The sequence below is a fragment of the Chlorocebus sabaeus genome, chromosome 11, assembly GCF_047675955.1.
Source record: "Chlorocebus sabaeus isolate Y175 chromosome 11, mChlSab1.0.hap1, whole genome shotgun sequence".
NCBI lineage: Eukaryota > Metazoa > Chordata > Mammalia > Primates > Cercopithecidae > Chlorocebus > Chlorocebus sabaeus.
The window spans coordinates 59,879,742-59,891,130 of NC_132914.1; the positions used below are offsets into that span (position 1 = coordinate 59,879,742).

An 11,389-nucleotide genomic window follows, 5' to 3' on the forward strand; every position below is an offset into this window, starting at 1 on the left:
ACTAGTAACACAGACCGAGGCAGCAAAGCAGGACAGGGTCACGGTGGGGGTGGGAGAGCAGGGGCAGACACAGCCAAGGCTGTAGGGCTTCTCTAGAGGCCCAGATAAGCTTGAGCCTGTAGAGGACCAGCTTCTTTCCTTGGCAGTACCAGGCACATTCAGAAATTTTGTCTATGATCTTTCTGCTCTACAGAGGCAGGGTGCCTTCATGCACCTCTGAATCCTTACTGTCCATGCCATAGTTTTCAGAAGATAGAGACATGTCCAATGGTGTATGTCGAAGAAATGGGAGGTACAGCTAGCCATCATGAGTCCTTTGGGTCTGACTGAGGCACCTCCTTGAGAAGTCTTTCTTCCCTGACACATTATTTAATTATCTCCATGCTTCAGGCCGTGGGTCCCCACAACCTTGGTGCTCCCAGTATTGTAGGCTCAAAAAACATTTGGTGAATGAATATAGAACTTGAAGACTGCCTCTCCTCTGAGCAGTTACCAGGTCCAGTATTCTCTGCCTAGAGTCCTCTTCCTTCTTCATTCACCTAAGGACCGGGAGCAGGAGGACTGTCCTACTCTCCAGTGTTGGCCTGTGGGTCTGAGGGTCCTGGCCGACGAGTCTTCTGGTGTTGCTTGAGATGGTCAGACTTCATGAACTCTCGGCTGCATTGATCACATTTATATGGTCGATGTCTGGTGTGTACCCACGTATGTCGTCTAAGCTCATTAGAACGGAAGAAAGACCATGAACACCTTTCCTATTGCAGGAATAGGGCCTCTCACCCATGTGCTTGCACTGGTGGCTAACTAGGTGGTAGCGTTTGGTATAAGCTTTCCCTCAGTTCTCGTAGTTGCAGCAGTAAGGCCTTGCCTCTGAGGAGCCCCCTCTACCAGTCTTTCCTGAGGCCTGGAGTTCTGCTGTGCTGTCTGTGGAGCACGTCTGGGCTGCTCCGGTAGGAATGGGCCTTCTTAGGAGTCTGGCTGACTTACAAGAGAGTCCTGAGATCCTAAAACCAGCAGTGACTGGGACTCAGCTGGGGGCATCCCAAGATCATGGGCATCTTGGGGGGGCAACATCTGAGCCACGGAGGGGAGCATAGCCTGGGCCTCAGTGGAAGGCATGGTCGAGGCCAACAATGTTTCATCAGAAGGTACTGTCAAGAGGCCAGGATAAGGCATTGTAGGGTCCCCAATGTGGGACATCATTGGAATTCCAGTGGAAGCTGAGACTTGCAGCCTGAAGGCCCTGGCCGCCTTTGGAGTACTGGGCTCTCCTACAGGCATTATCTGGGGCCCACTGAAAATCATCATCTCTTGCTGAGGGGGAGACACTCCCTGACAGTAAATCATCCGGGAAGGAGTGAGAGTCGCTTGGGGGCAGTAGCTCACACCATGCTTAGGCAGTGGCATACCGAACTGTGGCCCCCCTTCATCCACAGTCTGCCCCAAAGCCTCAACAGACAACAAAGGGGGCCTCAGCATCTCTGTCCTGTGAGGAAAGTGCTGAATGCTTGGTAGGCCATACACTCCAGAGCTTTCAGAAGATAAGTCACGTTCAAGATGGGTGCTGAGTTCTTATCCTGGGCGGCCTGGTGTGCCGCCTGTCACTGGCTCAGCTTCCCAGCTTCCTGCTCCATCTCAGCCTGGGGGCGGCTATACATGAAGACTAGGTGGTTGTCTAGACTTTGCTGAACAGACAGGGAGCAACCCAACACGGCATGGCAGGCGGACACTGGGACATTGCCCCTGGTTGTTTTATAACTCCTTTCTTCCTTTATTCCTTTGTTACTGTCTTCCTCGGTGGTTAAATGAGTTTCTCATGTAATGGTAATGTGTTTAAATTTGTTGCTTTTTATTTTTAGTGGATCTATTTTAGGATTTTGGAGGAAGGTTTCCTTGTTTGTTTTTGTTTTTTAGAGATGGGGTCTCATTGTGTTGCCCAGGCTGGACTCCTGGGCTCCAGAGATCCTTCCACCTTAGCCCCCTGAGTAGCTGGGACTACGGGTTCCTGGCACTGCATCCAGCCTATTATAGATTTTTGCTTTGCTGTTACCATAAGCCTTTCCAAAAAAATGTCTTATAGACATGGCAAGTTATTTTAAATAGATGACAACTTCTATCACAAAGAAAATTGAAACAAACAAATGAAGGAAAACCTAAAAGTCTGTACACTTTAACTTAATTTCCCCACTCCTACATTTTGACTTTTTGTTGTCTCAATTCACGTCTTTTTATACTTCCTATCTTTTAACAGATTTCTGCAGTTATTATTATTTTTGATACATTTGTCTTTTAGTCCATACTAGAGATATGAAGGATTGTATACCATAATTACAGTACTAGAATATTCTGAATTTATGTGTGTATTTACTTTACCTGCGAGTTTATGCCTTCAAATGTTTTCTTTTGTCTTTTTGTCTTTTTTTTTTTTTTTTTTTTGAGCCAGTGTCTCGCTCTGTCACCCAGGCTGGAGTGCAGTGGCATGATCTCGGCTCACTGCAAGCTCCGTCTCCTGGGTTCACGCCATTCTCCTGCCTCAGCCTCCCTAGTAGCTGGTACTACAGGTACCTGCCACCACGTCCGGCTAATTTTTGTGTGTTTTTAGTAGAGATGGGGTTTCACCGTGTGAGCCAGGATGATCTGGATCTCCTGACCTCGTGATCCGCCCGCCTCAGCCTCCCAAAGTGTTGGGATTACAGGCGTGAGCCACCGCGCCTAACCCACGTTTTCTTTTTGCATGTTAGTATCCTTTTCCTTCAGATTGAAGAACTCCCTTCAGCATTTCTTGTAAGACAGGTCTAGCAATGATGAATTTCCTCAGCTTTTGTTTGTCTGGGAAGACTTTATCTCTGCTTTATGTCTGAAGGAAAGCTTTGTTAGGTACAGTTTTCTTGTTGGACAATTTTTTCTCTTGATCGAATGTCATCCAACTTCCTTCTGGCAAGTTGGTTTCCACTAAGAAATCTGCTCCTAGAGGAATATGAGCTCCTTTATTTGTTATTTGCTTCTTTTTTCTCGCTGCTTTTAGAATCCCATCTTTGTTCTTGACTTTTGAGAGTTTATTATATGCCTTGAGGTAGTCTTATCTGGGTTGAATCTGTTTGGTGATATCTGACCTTCCTGTACTTGAATATCAATATCTTTCTCTAGGCTTGAAAAGTTTTTGGTTATTATTTTCTTGAATAGTCATTCTACCCCTTGCTCTTTCTCAACTCTTCCTTGAACACCAATGACTCTTATATTTTCTCTTTTGAGGTTATTTTCCACATCTTGCAGACATTCTGTATTCCTTTTCATTCTTTTTTCTTTTCTGAATGTGCATATTCTAATAGTCTGTATTTTCACTCACTAATTCTTTTTTCACATGATCCATTCTGTTGAGAGCTTCTAATGCATTTTTCAGTTTAACAAATGTATTTCTCTGTTCCAGATTTCTGTTTGACTTTTTAAATTATTTTAATCTCTTTGTTAAATTTATCTAGTAAATTTATACATTGCTTTGCTGTGTTATCTTGGAGTTTGCTGAGTTTCCTTAGAACTGCTATTTTTATTTCTTGATCTGGGAGCTTACATATTACCATGCCATTAGAAATGGTTCCTGGTTTCTTGCTTTGCCCATTTGGAGAGGTCATGATTCCCTGTTTGTTGTTGTTTCTTATAAACATATATCTGTTGCTTCACTTTGAAGAATTATTCTGGTCTTTGCTATCTGGCTTGTTTTCAACTTTCTGGGATATATATACCTAGAGATTCTTTGCAGTTGCTTGTAAGTGCCCTTAATCCTAGATTGCCGCCTCCTTTTTGGCATTAGATGGTGCATTAAGCCCCAGTTTGCTTCAGCTCTTGAAATCATTGAGAGCACTTCCCAACCCAGATTAGGAGTTACAGGGTCCCGAAGGGGACACCCTGATTGTGTAGGAAGGTTGGCTAGGAGTTCATGCACAGAAGACCAATGGAGGGTGCATCCTACATCTTGGTGTTGGTGAACAGCCAATCTGCTTTGACGTCTCTGGCTGAGATAAAGAGCAGAGTTTCATGAGCTAGGGTCTCTAGTCCTGCCTCTCTTCTTTGTTGCTAGTTGGTCTCAGGAGTTTTTCTCCCTATAGGCATTTCTCCCTATAGGCATATTCAATACTTCCCATGGAATAAAGCAGGATGGTTTTCCTGCAAGGGAACCCAGGATGGTGGGAACATTGGCTGTCTCCCTTGATGTTACTTTTTATAGTGTGGAAACCATGGGTCAAGAAAAAAAAAATGTCCATGCATGGCATCTGGCAGATTGAGGGAGGGGCATGATGGGTAGAAAAGTCCATTTATCTTACTGTCTTCTCAGAGTTTCTCACTGCTTTGTGGTCCTAGGGGTCATCTCAGCCCCAAATTTAAATTCTAGGATACTGCTGGTTATAATCTTGGCAATAGATATTTGGTTTTGGTTTTCTGTGGGGAAGAGTGAAGCCAGATTGCTTCCACTTCACATTTTGGTTACATCACTCAACAATTACCATTTGTTTTTGTGAGCACTTTCCATGTGCCAGGCACTGCGCTAAATATTTTACCTGCATTATCTCATTTAATCCTCCCAACAGCTCTCTGAGTTAGGAACTATTATGTTCCTGTTTTACAAATGACAAATCTGAGGCTTGGAGAGATAAGTAACTTGCCCAAAGTTAGACATTTTGATTCCATAATCCAAACCCTTAATACTCAATAATTTTAATTGAAACTTTCAATTTATAAATCTGACCATCCCACAAGATTGAGAGCAGAAATTATGCTTTATCTTTGTAGCCCTGATAACTAGCATTGTCTGAAATATTCTAAATACTTACTAAATATTTGTTGAACTAAACCTAATCTATAATGACTTGTATTTACAAGTTATCAGCAGAACTACAGTATACAGTATTTGGATAAGCAGGTATGTTTTCTGTATATTTATATATATCCTAAATGTGACTGACTATCCTTGGACCACTCTTGCTCTACCACTTCAGCTTCCTCTAAGCCAATTAGAATCCATCTTTGCAATTCCAGAAAACAAATGTCTGATTCCAAGATGCATTTATAAATATGCAGTTTTTGTGAAACAGAAGAGCAAAACTTTTTCCAAATTCCCTTTGAAGACTTTAGATCTTTTCACAGAATTTCTCCTTCCACAGAAGCCAGCCTGTCACTCCCTTTTTTCCCTCTGTGCCAATTTCAGTTATTTCTACCTCCAGAGTTTTCTCCCTGACTGTTCAATCTATGGTGAAGATAAATTTAGCTCTTTAGGTTTATTCCATTTCTATCTGCAATGGGCTGATTATATTTTCCAAAGGTGACCACCACAATAAATCTCATACCACAAGCCCACCTCTTAAGTGCTCTTCATTCTTGGTTCACATCTTTTTCTTGATATATTCTTCCTAAGTAATTCCACCTTATCTCTGTGCTTTAACTACTATTAGTATGCTAATGGCCCCTGAATCATATACACTGATCCTCATCTTTAGACTTTTACACAAAACATTATAATACAAATCACATTACAGAATGACAGTGACACTCCTCTCATCAATTAATTGCTCCTCCTTTTAGTTTTGGTGGACAATTGTGGCTAGTTCAATCAAAAGAGTATGGTAGGAGTGATGCTAAATGACTCCCAAGACCAGATCATAGAAATGATACACACTTCTACCTTGCTTTCTTGGGATGCTCTCTCTTTTAACCCAGCCACCATGTTGTGAAGAAGAAAAACAGCTGCTTGTAGAGGCCATGTGTAAGTGATCCATCTGACCAGGAACCCTAATTGAGGTCCTATGCAACAGCAATTATTAACCATCAGATATGTGAGCAAGTGAGTCTTCAAATGATTCCAATCTCCCACCATTGAGTTATACACCACCCCATCTGATGCTGCATGAAGCAGAAATAAGCTGCCCCTACTGAGCTCCTTCCAAATTGAAGATTCATGAGTTAAATAAACGATTGTTGTTGTTTTAAGCCACTAAATTTCAAGTTGGTTGTTATGCAGAAAAGATAGCTAGAATAGTTAGCCAATGCTTCTCTCAACATTACTAAAGATCTACTCTCCAAGGAGGACAGAGAAAGAGTGTAAAAAATGTTTCTAGTTATATATATTATATAACAAATACATATGTTGCATAATTATATATATTTATCGTACATAAATATATACTAAATATGTTATATAATGATGATAATAAAAACAAAACTGGGCCGGGTGCGATGGCTCACACCTGTAATTCCAGCACTCTGGGAGGCTGAGGCGGGTGGATCACCTGAGGCCAGGAGTTCAAGATCAGCCTGGCCAACATGGTGAAACCCTGTCTCTACTAAAAATACAAAAATTAGCAGGGCATGATGGTGTGCACCTGTAATCCCAGCTACTCCAGAGGCTGAGGCGGGAGAATCGCTTAAACCCAGGAGGCAGAGATTGTAGTTAGCCGAGATTGCGCTACCGCACTCCAGCCTGGGCGACAGAGCAAGACCCCATCTCGGAGAAAAAAAAAACTAACAATAATTAATTTACGGTATAGTAAACTTAATGTAGTTTATTGTGTGGTTTATAATAGCAATGCTCACATATGCTTTTAAATTATTATAATGTATTATTTTTATTAATATTATCACTAAGTCCCAAGATAAAGCTCTTGGGAATCATGACAAGTAGTCGAATGAATAGATTTCATTCAACTATTTTATTCAAATTTTGGCATCTACAATGGTTGACCAGAAAAATAGCATCCATTATAGAATATACCCTATAAAGCAGGGGTTCTCAACCCCCAGGCCACGGAAGGATAGCAGTCCATGGCCTGTTAGGAAGCAGACTGCACAGCAGGAAGTGAGCAGTGGGCAAGTGAGAGAAGCTGAGCTCCACCTCTTGTCAGATTAGCGGCAGCATTAGATCCTCATAGGAGCATGAATCATATTGTGAACTGTGCATGGGAGGGATCTAAGTTGCATGCTCCTTATGAGAATCTAATGCCTGATGATTTGAAGTGAAATAGTTTCATCCCAAAACTATTCTCCCATCCAAGTCTATGGAAAAATTGTCCTCCAGGAAACCAGTCTCTGGTGCCAAAAAAGGTTGGGGACCACTGTTTTAAAGGTTTATTCTGCCTACCTTTGCAACATGTTATACAAACTCCTTGAGGAAGTATGTCTGATTTTGGTTTTGGTACCTACCAGCACCAAACACAGAACAGTAGAACTAAATCGTTTCTAGGCTCAAGCACTCCCTTTGCAGCACATGAGGAGAGTTGGAGACCCAGAATCAAGGGTAGTTAAGCAAGCAGCAAACATAGGAAATACTAGCAATTGTTATTTGGACTGTAACTATCCCTGTTTTTCTTTTGATGCCATAAAACTGATTTTTCTTGGCTGTTAATCAAAGAAATGCATGATCGTTAATAGCAGCCAAGCATTTCTCCAGGAGAGGCAAACATAATTCTCAGATTCAAGAAGTTTTTAGCTTGACCTCAACCTGAGTGGACTTACCAGGCGAAGGATGGCTGACTCAAGCAGTTTGAATTTATAAATACTATTGTATTTATTCATTGCACTATAATTTCTTGTTTCCATTGTTGTGTAATATTTTAGTCAGCAAATAATACTTAATTGGCTTCCTAATTATCAGGCATGGAGATCTAAGGTGGCTTTCAATGCAAAGTTGTTTTCTGACATAGGGACTTACAGATTGTAGGCTCGAATAAACCCTTGAAGATTTGTATGTTACCTATATTTGGAAATATTATAGCTAGCCAGACTTTTAATATTTTAAACTCTACATTCAACCATGAAAGAATCATTAATCCTGACCTGCCACTGAATATGACCTTATTATCACATCCTATAGACTTCTAATCTCAATTTTCTTCATTAAAAACAAGCACCTCATCAAAACTGCTTGTGTTATTCCACGCAACAAATATTTGTTGAATACCCACTTACACAAGTCACTGTGCTACATGCTTTAAGCGAGGTAAGAAAGGATATTTTTAACAACTTGAAGTTCACCAGGCATAGATGAAGATGGGGAAGAGAGTTCATACCGAGCAGTGAAAGCCTTCCTCTCTTTCCTCTCTCTAGTTTCAGAGAGAAGAAAAAGGAAAATAATGAGAATTCTGAGAATGATGACAAAGGAAATTACCAAGACAATAGCAAACATCAAGGCAGAGAATGCAATTAATTCAGACTAGCAGAAGGTCAGATGTGTCCAGTGTTAATGTTTCCAAAAAAGAAAATGGAACTAATAAATTATCTTAAAGTTTAGGAATAATGAAAATTACATTGAGACATATTTTATGAATATTTTGGAAGTATGAGAAAATTCTAGCCAAATTCAAAAAAACTAATAAATAAAAATTAAAAATCAAGCAATTATCAACTTAAAAAAAGAAAAGAGGAAAAAGGAACAAGATAGAAGATAAAAGTATAGTTTAATACTTGGCTCAGCAGTGATAGATATTTACGTACCCAAAAGATGCAGACATAGAATAGAGATTTATTTGTTTATTAATTTTAGAGATGAGGCTGTCCCCCATGCTGGACCACCACACTGGGTTGTTTTGAGATGAGGAGGTCTCACTGTGTTACCCAGGCTGGTCTTGAACTCAGCCTCATGTGATCCTCTCTAATCAGAAATTAAGGTACGATTACATAGAAGAGTGACAGAAAGGAATGAGAAGATGTAGATGAGCTAAAGTTTTTATGTCTCCGAATAGGAAAACAACAGATGTCCACGACTGATAATCTGGAGATGGCAGTATGCACATATTATTTTTTAATGGAGATAAATATCTGATTAAGCTTTTAATAGTTGAAAAGTGGCAGCTTTGGCTGGGCATAGTCTATAAGGATTAAAAAGCCAAGCTTCTTTGTTGAGAAAATATAGTCCTTTGGAGTAAAATTAACATAGATGCAAGTATACAAACCCTTGTGAACATAATCTATTAGGAATAGGAACTAACCAACTTTTAAAACTCTCATCAAAAACATTTTGTTAACAAAAGCACCTTTTTTTCAAACCCAGATTCATTTAAACATCCTTTGAAATGAGCCATTGACCTGAAAATTGGATAACAATGTGTGTTTTACCAAATTGTTTTGAAAACTATAGCCTAATTAAGATTTTAAGCCAGTTATTTAGTTTTTAAAATATTAAGCTGTTTAACATATTAAGAAAATGAAAATACCTGTAGTTATAAAAGATTTTCATGCTAGTAATAAGAAAGACCAGCTGGAAGTCAGTTTCTCATTACATATTTTCATATAGAGACCGTGTTTGAATGTCAAGCTGCTCCACTTAGTAAGCTCACTGATAAAGGAAGCATGGCAGGAAAATGCTTTAATACTATGATGCTGAACCTGCAATACAGCCCTAACAAATTTGGCTTTAAGAGCTGCCTAATTATATATTTATAAATGCATGTTATGTATCTGCTAGGCTGGAATGAAGCCCTATAGCCATTTCAGTTTATCAAGTAAATGAAGTAATTTTTTAAAAACATTATGCAGTTGATTACACAAAGCAACAATATATACTCATTATTATTTGTAAAGGCTACCACTTATGGACTGATTTTCTGTTTTATTGTGTGCTAAATGCCAGGCACTTGAACCAGCAAAAACTCACTATATGGTGTAAATCCAGAAAGCTGAGATGATGACTCAGTAGCAATATTCTCTAATCACTGCAGCTATTATTTAGCATTCACTGCACACTGGCAGCATTCTAATCATTTTATAAAATGACCCTGCCCAGTGAATTTACCCAGTTAACATCAAACAAAGTTAAGACATGAAAATGTCATTGAACCATTACAACATCTGTTTTTTATTCCTTTTCCAAGTTATTTAACATTCTTTTTTGAGACAGGGTCTTGTTCTATCACCCAGACTGAAGGTCAGTGGTACCATCATGGCTCACTGCAGCCTTGACCTCCCCAGCTCAAGCAATCCTACCTTAGCCTTTCAAGTAACTGGGACTACTCTAGCTACCGGGGCATGTGCCACCACACAGGGCTAATTTGTTTTGTCTTTTGTAGAAACAGGGTCTCACTACGTTGCCCCAGCTTGTCTCTAACTACTGGGTTCAAGCAATCCTCCTGCCTTGGCTTCCGAAAGTGTTGGGATTACAAGTATGAGCCACCACACCTGGCCTCTTTTTTTTCTATCAAGAATGTATTGTATGCTCATTAAGAAAATTAAGAAAAAGAAAACTAAAAAGAAAAAGGATCATCCATAGTCTATCATTTGAACTCAATCATTGTTATTTGGAGATGTTTCTTTTGTCTTTATTTTTTCTATGCATAATGTTTTATTTGGGGTTTAGGGAAGAACAAAGATATATAAATCATGCCACATATATATTATAGTTATATATACACACACGCATGTTTAATCTTTTCTTTTTTAATAACACTGCATCAAGGCTTTTCCCATGTTATCATGCACTCTTCATGAAATAATTTTTAAGATGTGACAATTTATTGACCAAATATGCAATAGTTTATTAAACCATCCACAATGGTTTACTATTTGCTTTACTTCCATTTTGCCAGAATAAATAATGCTCTAATCAATACACTTGGGTATGTTTCCTTATGGTTACCTGAAGAAGTTTCACTAGGGTGGATTCCAAGATGTAAAGTTGCTGAGGCATGAGGTCGGAACATCTACAACTTTACTAAATACCAAATTGTCCTCCAAAGTAGTTTTTTCCGTTTATACTCCTATCAGCAGAGCATTAAAATTCTTACTGTTTCACATCCTCATTAACACTAGATAATGTCAAACTTTTTAAAAATTTGCCAAACTGATGGATGTGAAATGGTATCTCATTGCACTTTTATTTTGCCGTTCCATATTTACTAGTTTTGATGTGTTTATTGTCATTCAGATCTTCTTTTTGGTAAATTTATCTATCTTTTGCCTATTTTTCTTTGTTTATTTTCTTATAATTTGTAATAATTCCATTTCTTTGTCAGTAATATTTACTTCAAATATCTTCTGCCACTCTGCGGTTTATCTTTAAAATTTGTATGTTATCTTGCATTGTACGGAAGTTTTTCATTTCAGTATAGGCAAATTTGTCACTCTGTTACTTTAAGGTTGACATTTTATATCTCATAAAAGAAAACTTTCCCTACTCAGAGTGTATAAATATATTTTTTCTAAAACTTTTACATTGTTTTTACATCTGGAATTTAATTTGTGTTTGATATGAAATCAAAATTACATTTTATTTTTTCCTGTGGATAGCTAGTGTCTCAGCACCACATAATGAATAGTGCAACATTTCTCCATTGCTTTGTAATAGAACCTGTGTTATATTTCAATTTCCTCTATATGCATTTATCTGATTGCAAGCGCTCAGTTTCTTCCCTTT

General features: G+C 39.0%; 1 pseudogene; it reads right to left on the reverse strand.

The window, feature by feature from the left end:
* Positions 1-539: 539 nt before the first annotated feature.
* Positions 540-1,655, reverse strand: LOC103238621 (Krueppel-like factor 17 pseudogene; annotated as a pseudogene).
* Positions 1,656-11,389: the final 9,734 nt, after the last annotated feature.